Source organism: Myotis davidii, unplaced genomic scaffold, assembly GCF_000327345.1.
Source record: "Myotis davidii unplaced genomic scaffold, ASM32734v1 scaffold866, whole genome shotgun sequence".
NCBI classification, from domain to species: domain Eukaryota; kingdom Metazoa; phylum Chordata; class Mammalia; order Chiroptera; family Vespertilionidae; genus Myotis; species Myotis davidii.
The window spans coordinates 2231481-2245163 of record NW_006297145.1 but is presented as its reverse complement, the minus strand read 5'-3'; positions in this window follow the sequence as shown (position 1 = coordinate 2245163).

Below are 13683 nucleotides of genomic sequence, written 5' to 3'. Positions count from 1 at the left end.
ACACACACACACACACACACACACACAGTCTGACCTTAATCAAGGATAATCTTGGTCTCTAGAGAAGCCAGCATCATCATGCCAGGCCTCCTCCTGAAACCTTCTTCTGGCTGTCATAGGCACCAGGCTGTGCAAAGGCCCTGAGGGGTTATCTATCTATGGTCCAGCCTGGCTGTGTTGCTGATGGGCAGTCTGAGGCCCAGGGGGATGAAAGTCATGTGTAATGGCTGCCCAAGGTCACACATAATAGCTGGCTGTGCTGGGCCTTGCTTTCACTTTCCACCTCGTCCTGCAGACATAAGGGGATGGGGATGTTTTGTACGAACAGTAACATCGTGCAGTTTATGGCAGTTTACAGTTTATATTGAGAGCGCCCCTGCCCGTGAACTCATTTGACCATGGTGGCAGTGATTCTGTGAGACAGACGGAGACTACCATTAACATCTTTAAAAAAAAAAAGTTTGTATAGATTTCAGAGAGAGGAGGAGAGAGGGAGAAAGATAGAAACATCAGTGATGAGAGAGAATCATTGATCTGCTGCCTCCTGCACGCCCCCTGCTGGGGATGGAGCCTGAAAGCCAGACATGTGCCCTGACCAGGAATTGAACCGTGACCTCCTGGCTCATGGGTTGATGCTCAGCTGCTGAGCCACACCATCCAGGCATTTACAGAGATAGGAAGTGAGGATTGCTGTCCAAGGTAACACACCAAGGAAAGGGTGGAACCAGACTCCTGCTCTGTGGGCTGTGGGCCCTCTGCTTCTGCTGCTGCTGTTCTGGTGTCAGTCCCCACACAGGGATGAGCACAGGAGAGACTGGTGACCTTGGGGCAATTAACCGAGTCTTTAGAGGGGGAGGAAGAATTTGGCAGGGTATGTAGGCATTTTTCCTTCTGCAGCCACTGTTCCTGCTAGCCTAATATCTCCGCACAGGGCCATGCCATACCTCGCCCTCTCTGCATCACTTCCTCTTGGCCTGGAGATGTGGGTGGGATGGATGGTGCGATGTCTCAGGAGAGTAGTCATTTGTACGTACTGTGCAGGGGGCAAAGAACACAGATTCTTCTGTGAGCTCTGCATCTCAGTAAAATGCTGTAGCGTCAGCTGAGGTCTTGTCTCTGTTTAAAACCTAACTTTTGGTATTAGAGACTATTTCCAGACTTAACAGATCAGTGCATTAAAATCCATAAATATTTGATGAGCGTGTGGTCCTCGGAGAGGCTCTTGACAGCATAGCTGTGTGGGCGTGTGTGCGTCTCCCCCCTTTCTCCTTCCTTCACCTTCCTCCCCGATTCACCCCAAACAGCCGGGTAATCTATTTACTAATGAACTCAATATTAATGTATTCATTTTTCTCTGTTAGTGTCAGATTTCATTAGGAAACACGGGAGGCCTGACATTAATTGTATGAAAAATGGGTCTCAGGGAAGCTGTTGTTTCTTGCTTCTCAACAGAGAAGAAGTTTCTCCAGGAAAAAAAAAAAGCATGGTGTTCCTCTACTGGTCTGATGGCAGGGGTGACGTAGCAACACATGGTGTGTGGGTGACCTCTCGGGTGGGAGACAGCTCCCTCGCCTCCTCCTGACTGTACGGCACACAGACCCTGGCACCCTTCAGATCTGAGCTCTGATGTCCCGTGGCACAGAGCAAAGAGCACTCATTGTGGAATTAGCCTCATGTAAGATCCTATCCTGATTGCCTGGCCAGTGTGGCTCAGTTGTTGAGTGTCGACCCATGAACCATGAGGTCATGGTTTGGGGCACATGCCAGGGTTTCAGGCTTGATCCCCAGTCGAGGGTGTGCAGGAGGCAGCCAATCAATAATTCTCTCTCATCATTGATGTTTCTGTCTCTCCCTCTCCCTTCCTCTTTGAAATCAATACAAATATATTTAAAAAATAAAAAGATCCTATCTGACCTTGAAAAGTTCTGGGACCTGGAACACAATCAGTTCCTTTCTCCAAACCTCGGTTTCCTCATTGGCAGAATGGGAAACATGATTACCAGGTGCTAAGAGAAAAAGCAGGCACTTGGCAGTATTGTAGCCAGGAACCGGGTCTGCCTGTACCCTGCCATGGCCACTGTCGGCACATCTCCGGAGGACAAGAGGGCACCTGGAGGGGTACGCGCAGAGCGTGGCTGAGGCTGGGAGGAAGCCAGCAGCTTAGGCAGCAGCCCGGGTGGAGTGGACACGTCCTCCAGCCTCAGCATCCGGCCAGGGAAGACTGTGAGGTCTGACTGTCCTTGGGTCGCTGTAGGAGCTCACAGGGTTGAGGAGAGAGAGCCACCAAAGCTAGTAACTGAGTTTACCAAACCACCTGCAGGGTGCAGAGACATAGACCAGTGGGTTCCTGTGGACAGGTGCGTTCTTCAGTTTCGAGACCTAGTCTGAAGGTGAAGGTGATCCCATCATTTTTGTCGGGCTCACCAAGCCATTTAAGAGCTGAACTTCCATAGGACAGTGGTCGTGATGGGGGAGAGTAGAAAATCCTTCCCCTATAGTTATCCCATATGAATAATTTATCTAATTGTTAAAAGTAAGTAAAGCGATAAGCAGAAAATTAAGCATGTCAAACTTGTGGCGACGGGGTTGATGTGCTCGGGTGATGCCGGGCACAGAGTGGTTGTGCAATAACGGAGAACGCCTATCTGCCAGAGGTCCACCCTGATCACCCCTCTCCTTTCTCTGCACTTGCTTCTTCCACCAGCGCAGGCACCCCTGTCTGCGGTGTCTCTGAGTGTCTTGTGGATATCATCTATTGTTCCAATTAGTTGCTAAGCCCTTTAGGGCAAAGACCCTGTCTTGTGTGTGGCCAGCACCAGATAGGCCACCAGAAGAAGTTTTTTTAAAAGATTTACAGATGGGTGGATGGATGCATGAATGGTTGGGTGAACAGATAAATGGATAGGAGCTGTGGAGTTGAGAGTGCTTCTATGCTTCGCAAAGGGAGTTCTTAGTTGTAGATCTAAAAAGAAATAGTGGCTCAGTGGGCGTATCTTATTTGGGGAATTAAAACATTGTGGGACACATCCCTTTAGGTCATGTTGAACATGGAAATGGCCCAGGATATTAGGTATCCTAAAGAGTAATTTGAGTATAACATAAAAATTCTTTTAAAATGGTCAAATATTACACAGATGACTGGACGCCTCATTTTTCCTTTTACAAAGTTGGAATATTGTCTATTCCTCCAATTCTCTCCAGGTAGTCTCTGAAGATGAGAGGATGATTGGGAAGCATTAAATATTGTGAAATGATAGATAGATGATAGACCTTCATTGGTTCCTTGTTTTATTTTTTCATATGAGTTAGAACAGAATTAGATTTAGATAAATCCATGGGATATGTATTTTATTTTTAAAGAATAGCTTATTGATTTTTAGAGAGAGAAGAAGAGAGAAGTAACATTGATGTGAGAGGGTAACATTGATTGGCTGCCTCCTGCATGGCCCCTACTGGGTATCAAGCCTGCTACCCCGGCATGAGTCCTGACTGGGAATCAAACAGCAACCTCTGCGTGCATGGGATGCTGCCCAACCCACCGAACCACACTGGCCAGGGCAGAATACGGATTTTTTGATAACATTTCAGCTTTATGAGGGAAGATGAGCCAGTTTATTAAATCCATTAGATTTGCTGCCCAAGCTCATGAGCACCCCCTGCTCAGCCAAATGCTGCTCACCCTGCTGCCCTCCCCCATGCCTTGGCTATTAGGTTAGCTGTGTGACTCCCGCTTCTCCCCTTGACTGTGAGCTCAGCCTGAGCCCTATACCTTATTGTCACTCAACACAGAGTCTCTACTTATTGGATTCTAGAGGCCCAGTGTATAGAATTCGTGCACAAAATGGGGGGATTCCCTCAGCTTGGCCTGCACCCTCTCGCAATCTGGAACTGCTGGCTCCTAACCACTGGCCTGCCTGCCTGCCTGATCACCCCTTACCATTCTGCCTGCCTGTCTGATTGCCCCTAACCATTTGTCTGCCTGCCTGATCACCCCTAAACACTCGCCTGCCTGCCTGATCACCCCAAACACTCGCCTGCCTGCCTGATTGCCCCTAACCACTCACCTGCCTGCCTGATCGCCCCTAACCACACACCTGCCAACTTGATTACCCATAACCACCTCTGCCTCAGCCCCTGCCACTGTGGCTTTGTCTGGAAGGATGTCTGGAATACGTTCGGAAGGTTGTTTGGCTATCTGGTCTAATTAGCATATTGTGTTTTTATTATTATAGAGTTTCAGAGGTGTTTCCTGCCTTTTATTCCCTGTGATGCCTCCTTACCTTATATATCATGTCCTTAAGAGGAAAGTTTCATGTCTTGGAGTTAGACAGATGTGCAGACTACATCTATAAGCTGTTCCACTTCCAAAAAGTGCCTCTCTCTCTCTCTCTCTCTCTCTCTCTCTCTCTCATCTTCAATACCCTCATCTGAAAAATGGGAGCACTGCTTTTAATTCAGGGGTTGTAAGAAAATTGAATGAAATAATTCTCACAAACCCCCTAATCTAGTCTCAGGCAAGATCAAGCCTGTGGTCTTGGACAACGTATGGTACGTGATAAAGAAGTGAAAATGACCTCTCTTTTCACTGCTCTTTGTTCAAACTTCTCACTGTTAGAATGTCAGGATGCACCTAAGGTGCAGGAATTTGGATCTCTTGAACCCAGAAGTCAAGGTCATTGCCCTGCTACTAAATAATTTCAATTCCTTGACTAAGCCATTGTGCTTATGGCTGCCGTTCATCCATTGGCCTCTGTGGACCCATCTGTGCAGGGAAACTACCCATTTCATGGTAATTGGTTGAGTCCAGCAGTGGTGCCTTGGGGATATGTTGATTTCTTGGATCCTTCACATTAAATGTGATTTGCATATATGTATTTTTAAAATCTACTTTCATTAACTTGATATTAGCATTATTTATTCATATTTGATGTGTTTCTTTATATTGCTCCTCTTTCCAAAAATAATGTTAGATGGCTTATTTATTCATGCAGAATGTGACGGCTAACACCACACACAGCGAAGGGGAGAAACACAAGGTGCCTGCTGTTAGGTCTGTGTAGATTGGAGTCTTGCACTTCTCTTTATGCTCACCCTCCATGGCAGAACTGTCACAGTGGCTGAGCTTGCACTCGTGGCAGGTGACATGACGTGGCCCCATCAGGGCACAGACCCTCATGGCCCTGTAGTTTCTGAGAAGAGAACAGAGGCCATCTTGAAAGTGGGAAGAGTAATGGGCTGGAGTTTCCCTGCTGTAGGAATCAAACATCCGAGATGAGGTTGGGAATGTTGAGAAAAGCTGGCTGGGACCTGATTGGCAGTGAGGTGGTGGGAGTTGGTATGATGCTCGCACAGCACTCAGCACAGACCAGGCACAGAGTCAATAGGAGATACTATTGACTGGATCTGAAGGCTGAGATGGTTCCCCTGTGAGAGGAGGAGATAAGGACCAAGGCGGGCTTCCTCCTTGTCCCCGTGGGGAAGCGGAGAAGCAGGTGCTGGTTGCCCAGGTTGAGGCCCCCGAAGCCCCGACTCCCCCTTTCACCTCTTGAAGAACTTGCTTTCATTCTTCTGAGATCTCCCCAGCTGAGTGTCAAGGAAACAAAGAGCAAATTAATCTAGGCAGGAGGGGGTGGAGGTTAATTTGTATAAAAGGTGAGTGACATCTTACAGATGGATTATTCTCCATGCAGTCTCTTGGGAGCTTTGTATGAATACACACACGCACAGTTGTACACACACACAGACACACACACACACACTCTTACAGGCTGTGTATGCACCTTCTTCAAACTCTTGCCCTACCCCAGCATCTCCTGACTGAGCCGGTGCTTTATGGAACGAGTAGATAGGGAAGATTTCTGTGTGCCTGGTGTTTTTTTTGTTTGTTTGTTTGTTTTAATTCCTTTCCAGACCTCCTGCCTCTTTAAGCTGCCTGCCTACACTGGCTGCCAATTTGTTCAACGGAGCTGTCGTGTGTTAATATTGTCAGGATTTATGAGCATTGCTAAATGTGTGCGTGGAATAGTTTCTTGTCCTCTCCTTCCTTTTCTGTTTCTGTCCAAAGAGCAGCACAGAGGGGGAGCGGTGACATTTCAACTCTGGTGCAGGCAGACATGGTTTCCGGTCTTCCTCCTGACACCAGCATGCGGTGTGATCATGGGCAAGGCCATTTTTCTCTACTGCTCTGCGTTCTTTGTCTGTATTATCAGATGGGGTGATGTTTTTAAAACCTAAGATTGGTTTAAACTTTAAAGGCTTCTTCATTCAAGGAAGAACAAGAGACTGAGAACATTCATTCTCCTGTTTGAGTCTCAATTTCCCCATCAGCAGAATCTACATAGGGATGGCTAAGGGACCTTTGCGGGTCTAATTTAGGATGGAGGTGAGCGAGATGGCCTTCCTTCAGTCTGGGTGCAATGCCAGCTCTTGGCGGTCAATGCCAGCAGAGACCCAGATCATTCCAGACACAGGCTTTCTGTGTTCTAGGTAAATCTGTACCTACCCGAGGGGTATATCATTAAGTTTCCCTCCCTAACATGGGGGAGTTTGTGTTGTGTTCAAGCCTAGTACTTCCTAAGCACAGGGGCTTGAAGTGGAGAAGGTAATTCAAAGAAGTATAGCAATTCGGGAGATCATCATTCCCTTATTTTTCTTCCAACAAACATTTCCTGAGTGCCTACAATTTCAGCCACCACTCTTGATTCTAGGAAGCCAGAAAGAGCCAATGGGATACCTGTGGAGCATAGAAAGACACACAGTAAACAAGCAAATGAATACATCAGCATTGACACTTAAGATAGCAGGCAGGGCTATGAGGAAAATACGGCAGGGCAGTGTGATAGAGTGCCAGGAGTGCAGGGTGGGGGTTGCTGTTAGGCGGTGTGGTCAGGAAATCTGCCAGGAAGTGGCCCTGTGGGGACTGGGAGCAGGAGAAGAATGAGCCATGGGGAGGTCTGGGAAGAAGACAGCTCAAGGAGGGGCAGTGGTGAGTGCAAAGCCACCGAGGTTGGGGCCAGCGTGGTATGTGTGAGACTTTCAGCAAGGAGGCCCCTGTGGCCGGAGCTGGGTGAGTAAAGGGAGTCAGGTGGGTAAAAGCAGAATGATGGGAAGTGAGGGTGGAGAGTGGAGCTGGCGTTGTATATTATCATTGTTCTCCCCCGTGTAGAGGAAGCCTGGCACACAGTTCTCTTGTAATCCTTGCAGTATCCCCCAGTGTGAGCGTTGTCGCCATGTTTCAAATGTAGGGACTTCTCACCGTGCCTCGACTCAGAGGTAAACAGGTGGAAGCTCGAACCTGGAAGCAGATCTGCCCAACTCCAAGTGCTTTCCACCAACCACCCGTTCCTCATCATATCCTGACCCTTTCATCCCCGGGGAGAGGAATGACCGACAGTAAGGGGTCTGTTTGGGGCAGGAGACAGCAAACTATGGCGCCCCACCCATTTTATTAGAATGCGGCCATACCCCTTTTTAATGTATCGTCTGTGGCTACTACCCCACCACAGTGGCCAAGTTCATTGCCAAAGAGGCCATATGGCCTGCAAAGCCAGAAATATTGACTACCTGGCCCTTTATAGAAAAGTGTGCTGACCTCTGGTTTGGAGCATGAGTTGGTGACCAGAACCAAGTCCCCCAGCCTCATCATCTTGCATCAGGCCATCAATCTGGACTAAGAGGCATGGGTGATATGGAGAGGGAAGAAAAATGGCCCCCTGCCCAGCACTGATATTCACTCAGCACTTTTCTTCTCTAACATTATCTTATGTTTATAATGGGAAGGTTGGACAAGATCAGTGTCTTCCAAGCTAACTTTGCAGTATTTTCAATTCAAGTCTTATGTGGACGCCCCGTATCTAAAATAGAATTTTAAAATGCTCTAATTGAACCTCCCAAGATCCCTGCAATGGCCCCTGAGCACCTTCACGGGCATCCTCAGGGTATGACACTTTGAGGGCACTGTGAAAATGATGAGATCAGGCCATTTTAGTCTGCCTAGGCTCTCAAGTTTTCTGGGTGGGTAGCTCATACAAAGAGATGTTGAGAAAATCGGTTTTCATCTCTGCAAATTAAATTCTTCTTTGAAAAGAGGACACATCTTTCCTCTCTGGCTCTCCGTCACCTCATTTGTGAAATGAGAATAGTCATCTGCACCTCCCAGCACCACCCAAGAGCTCAGTGAGGTGCATGTGCCAAGGGCCAGGTGATGAGATGAAAAAAACAGGAGTTGGGAGCCTTCCAGACATGGGTCCTGGCAACACATTTTTGTTTGTTAAAAAAACAGCTGTATTGAGATGTAATTCACAGACTCTGTAATTCACCCATTTAGAGTGTATAATTCAGTGGATTCCATTGTATTCACAGATGTGTGCGGCCATCACCCGTCAGTCTTAGAACATTCCATCATCTCAAAAGGAAACCCTGTGCCTTTAGCTAACCCCTGCCTAAGCAACCACCAATCTGCTCCCTGGACATGTCATATGGACAGAATCATATACTGTGTAGTGTTTTATCCCTGGCTTCTTTCACTTAGCGTGTTTTCAAGGTTCATCCATGTTGTATCATGTGTCAGAACTTCATTCCTTTTTAAGACCATCTGATATTCTGTTGTATGGTAGCCTGTTGGCTATTGCAGATGATGCTGTTATAAGCATTGTACATTGTATAGGTTTGTGTGTAGGCAGGCAGGCAGCAGCTCTTGTCTTAGACAAGTGGCTTAAGCTCTCTGAACCTCTTTTTTCCCCATCTGTGAAATAGGCTGAGCTGTGAGGTTTATAAGGAAACACATGGTAAAGCGTCCAGCATAGCGCCTGGCATGGAATAGATATCGGATAAGCAGTTGTTTGCTATTATCATGAGACAAAGCAGGTTCCGGAAAGCAAACAAATAAACAAACGAACAAAAAGAGTCACTCTCTTCTCTTCCCCCCCCCCCTTTTTTTTGTTAAATCTAGAGGCTCCTTGGTGGCAGGGAGCTGCTCCCCCCTAATGGCCCTTATATTTCCCAGTTTTTGAGGTTCAGTCTGTTTCAGATAGACGCTGAGGAGCCTGCCCAGTGAAGTCTGAAAGGAAATTACCATCTTAGAATATGTGTGAAAATTAAATGGAGCATGAACGGAGGGCTGTGAAGGAGAGAGGGACTAGGAGGGCGGTAGAAAGAAGGTAATTATCTTTTTGCTTTTCAACTTTAAAAGGGCAGGGAGACCCTATGTGGTTTTTTGCAGAAACCCCAGACTTTTACCTCACAGACCTAGGTGTTCCTCCCCCCACAACCCCCCCCCCCCACTTGTTTGAAAGGCTTTTGGTTTAATCTTCAAAAGTTCGAATGGGGAAAGCAGATCAGGAATGTGTTGGTAATTAATAATGTTCCAGGTGCACCCACAATAGTCCATGTGTTTAGCGTACACTATTCATTATCCACCAGTTCCTTACCAAGCATTTTACTATGTGTAAATTAACTTTTGCTAATGTTGCTGGGTAGATAGGCCAGTCTGCACACATCCCTTCCTGCATGAGGGTATCTCACTTGCTTATCTCACTTAATCCTCACAGCCCCCCTTAATGGATGAGAACACTGAGGCTCAGTAAGTTTAAAGCTGTCTAGTAAATGGTAGAACCCTATTGGACTCCTTGTTTGTCTCCAAAGCCCCCTCCCCCTTTTTTTCTGTTAAACCATACTATTTGGTGGTAAACAAGACATCAGAAATGTGATTCTGCTACCAAGACACATATAGTCCACACTATCTAATTCCTTCTCCCTGTGTTAGTATTGATTTGTTCACGAGTGACAGAAAGTCCAACATTCCAGGGCCTCACCCAAGACAGATGTTTGTTTCTCTCGTAGGCGTTTCATGCTGTAGGACACCGAGTGGGGGACCTCGGGTTCTTTCGTCCTGTTGCTGTGATGTGCATATCTGTTGTACGTGACCTGCATTCCCAAACTCACCTCACAGACCAACCTGACTGCCCCAGCAAAACCCGTTGTGTCCAAAGTCTAGCTAGGCGAAGGAGAAAAGTGTGTGGGAGAAGGGCATGTACCCTCACTTCGGGAATTTTCTGCAAGTTCAGCTAAGTTCCATTTACATCCCCTGTATCCAGGTCTCAGCTTTTAGTCTCAGCTAGCTCCTGGGGAAGGTGGCCATGGCCCAGCTAGACGTAGGTGGTCCTGTTACTGCTGAAGGGGAAGATGGTGTCTTTGCTGGGGTGGGGTGGGGCATGAGCCCTCTCTGCCGTGTGCTCTCTCTAGTTGTATTCAAGGAGGCTGACTCAGAGAAGGGGCAGGCTGTGAGGAATGGGCAGAGAAAAGGTCACATGGGCTGGAGGCAGGGTCTTGCACCAGAGGCCAGGCTGAAGATTTGAAGTCAGGATGCGGGAACCTGAGCGCTTGGCTGAGTTCAAGCCCGGAGTCCAAGGCTTCCTGCCTCCCCTCTTCCCTCCCGTTCTCTGCAGCGGAATCACTGCCCAAACCTCAGGAAATCCCCCGGAACCAACCGAGAGGGATTGGGAGAGGGACTCAGGGTGCCAAGCTCTGCCCTGGGCTTCCATTCCTCCCTGACATTTGACTAAGCTCCCTGTCTCTGTGTGTTGGCCGGGCACATTTCTCACCACATCAGCTGGGTTTCCTGTAGCCTTAGGCAGAGCGTGCACAATCAACAGGCATTCTTTACCACCTTTCAGTCTCCGAATCCTCCCTTCTTGGGAACTGGCTGGAGTGACTGAAAGGGCGAGGGCTACGCCCTCCTCTTACCCTAGCAGCCATGTGCTCGGCAAGGCTTCTTCCTGGAAGCCCAAGCCTCTGCTAGCCATGCCCAGGATTTCTTTAAACTAACCAATGACAATCAAGGGACATGCGCGCCCTAGATATGACCACATCCTGTGTAACAAGACCTGACTTGCACCTGGCCAATCGGCAGGGCCCACAGTCATCTCTCCTCCCCTCACTCCACCCCCAGTTAAAACCCCTTTTTCCCAAGGGGCTGGCACTCTCCTCTCGCAGTTGCCTTGGTAGAGGCTGGAAGCCAGACCCAGGGTCTGTAATAATAAAGACTCTCTGCTTTTGCATCGGACTTGGCTGGCTCCCTGTTGGTCTATTGGGGATCTTGAAATCTGGGCATAACAGTGACTTCATGGGAATGTGCGATGGGAACAGCCAGGCTCGCCTGGACAGTCTCTCCTTCAGGGTCCCTACAGCCACATCAGCTTATACCCTTGGTGATGGCAAAGCTGTAGGTACAGAGAATGAGTCCTCACATGGATGCACAGTGGTTAAGTGCAAGGCAACGTTGGCTCAGTGGTTGAGCGTCGACCTATGAACCAGGAGGTCAAGGTTCAATTCCTGGTCGGGGCATATGCCCAGGTTGGGGGCTTGATCCCTAATCCTGTAGGAGGCACCTGATCAGTGATTCTCTCTCACCATCAATGTTTCTCTCTCTCTCTCGCCTTTCCTCTCTGAAATCAATAAAAATAAAAAATAGAATAAAATAAAAAGAGCAAGAGCTGTGGGGTCACACAGACCTCGGCTTGAGTCTATACTCTGCCAGTTACTGGTGATTTTGGTGAAAGTACTTAACTCCCGAGTCCCAGTTTCTTCACTTAGAAGTAAGAATAGTAGCAGTTCACACCTTGTAGGGCAGTTTAAGAATGAACAGTGGTGGTGCATTGGAAGTGCCAAGGGCAGGCTCCTAGGACAGTGTGTGCTTAAACATGCTTGGCAGGCCCATTCATATTTTAGTTCGGAGCCCAATTCCTGGAACGCCAATGAATGGTGGCGCCAGCATTACAAGCTTCTGGCTTTTCCAGGCCATGCATTTATTTTATTTAATTATTTAAAGTTATTGATTGCTTTAAGAGAGAGAAAGAGAGCGAAACATCGATTTGTTGTTCCACTTTGTCATTGGTTGCTTTCATTGGTTGCTTCCGGTGTGTGCCCTGACCTGGGATCAAACCCGCAGGCGTGGTGTGTCAGGATAATGCTCCAACCCACTGAGCTACAGGGGCCTTGCATTCATGGCCCCAGCAGCAACTGAGCAGGCCGCTCTACATGGAGTCTTGAGAGCTGGTGCCTTTGCCATGTGATCCTGGTGAAGGAAGTGCATGTATAAAGCCCCTCTTTTCGCCTGTCCTCCATGCTTTGTCTTTTATTTTATTATTTTTTAAATTTATCTTTATTGTTGAAAGTATTACAGATGTCCCCCTGTTTTCTCCCACTGACCCCCTCCATCCCGCACCCCACTCCCCAGGCCGACCACACTATTGTCTGTGTCCATGGGTTATGCATGCATGCATGTAAGATCTATGGTTGATCTCTTCCCGCCCCCCACCCCCCTTCCCTCTGAGATTCCACAGTCTGTTCCATGCTTCCATGCCTCTGGTTCTGTTTTATTTGTCAGGTTATTTTGTTCATTAGATTCCATGTATGAGTGAGATCACGTGATACCCGTCTTTCTCTGACTGGCTTATTTCACTCTCCAGCAGGGCTTCTTCTCTCCCCCTTTCTTGATGGTTCTCTTTCCCCCTGCCTTCCTTCGAAACCCAATCCTAAATCATCCTTGCCCCCCAGTGACCGGGACCTTGAATGGAACCAGAAGACCAGCGCGTGGACAGATTAACAGCTCAGTCTGAAGAAGGCAGGGCAGCGGCCTCCTGCTGAGAGCCTGACAGCGGCTTGGTATGCCTGCTGTTATTTTTCTTTTTTCAGCTGCATTTCTTTAAGGGCAGTCAGCCCTGTAAGTCTCACCGGCTCTCCTGTAGAAGGCCACCATCCCGGCCCCTCCAGCTGGAAGTCACCCTTCTCGGCTCCTCGAGGTGGAAGGTTAGCTTGCTCTGCTCTTCCTGCCTTGGTCACCCTTTCCTGACGCTTCAGTGACCAGAGCTCACCTTCCTCTGCTCCTCCAGCAGATGGTCGCCCTTCCCTTCTCTGACTCCCAGTAAACATCCAGACCTTTCCTATAGAGTCCAGCCATCTTCGGATGCCACCCAAGCCTTCCATTTACCCTCCATTCCCTTTTAGTCTCCAGAGGGCGTCCACTCTTACTGTTTTCTCCCTACGGCTGCTATCTCCCCCTCCTTACCACCTCCCCTTCCCCGGAGCAAGGCATCTTGGAGAAGCAGTTCCTTGCTTAGCTCATTCTCTCTGTGCCCTCTAGCCGTGTCAGCCTCCAGGCAGGTGATGAGTGCCTGGGCAGAGGCACCAAGTTCCAGTCCTGAGCCAGCCCTAGCTCGAGTGACCTTCAGCCCCTTTCTGTGCCCATTTCCCTGGAATAAAAATGAGGCTGCTTAGCAGTCCCTGCCATGTGCAGGGCTGGCGCAAGATTAATTAACAGTCATCAGGAAAGTGTTTTCCACCTCGTACAGAATGCCTGGAGAACACCAGTGACCTCAGTAATTATAATAATGTGAGTGATGGGAAGCCGCAGTGGCCATTTAGCCTGAGGTCCTTCCAGGGGCAGGTCATGGTAGAGAGGTGATTTCAGAAGTTGGCAGATATCCGGCTTCATGGCTCCGAGTAGCTCCCAAGGTTCCCAAATCTGGCTTTCCTCCCCTTCTTCTTCTTGGCACTATTCCCCCCCGCCCCCTCCCCCTCAGAGGTTCTGCATATTCCATACTACCTTCCTCCATCCCAGTCTACCCCATTTTATCATGCTTTCAGTTTCATGTATGACCTTCGGGGCATAGAACTGGTCCATGC